Here is a 689-nt window from a genome sequence, read left to right on the forward strand (position 1 = left end):
ATGCTGCAATCTGTTCCTTCAACCTGAACTGCTGGAGTTTCCACATCTGCACAGCACGCTTAAGATTGTAACTAGGCTAAATGGAGAACATTAGAAATGATGTAATCCTAAAGGCCAGAACAGAAAACTTAACATACTAGAATGTAAAACTTGTTTAATCTATCCATTACGAATAGAAAAACCATGCTGATTTTAACACACTATCTGGCTACAGCCCTTTAAAAATAGTCACTAGTAAAATACATCTGAGAGCCTATACAGGTATATGGATTGCAGGCAATTTTTCTCTCCTCTTCTCATGTACTCTAATGCAAGATACCGGTAATCTCTTCCTACCAAAATGAAAAACAACAACACCAGGATCATAATACTCATAGTTAGGTACCTGACCTCTTCACTGAAGTGTGTGTGATATAAACATTTCCAATTCCTATGCAGTTACTTGCAGCTAGAGAAGGGGCAAAGCTGAAAAATATCCTAGCTGCCTCATTATTTTTTTTACAGGGTGTGAGTGAGTACAATCCTATGACAGGAGACAAAAGGAAAATGTGATAGGAAAGGGGCAGGGGACTTTTCATTTTCAGTGAACTTTGGAAAACAATATTGTAAGATACAAAGCACTGATTATGTAAACCAAAAACAGTGATGAAAAAGCAATGATTTTAGAAAAATCAACATGAGACCACTAA

This window comes from Lacerta agilis, chromosome 12 (genome assembly GCF_009819535.1).
Source record: "Lacerta agilis isolate rLacAgi1 chromosome 12, rLacAgi1.pri, whole genome shotgun sequence".
Taxonomy (NCBI): Eukaryota; Metazoa; Chordata; class Lepidosauria; order Squamata; family Lacertidae; genus Lacerta; species Lacerta agilis.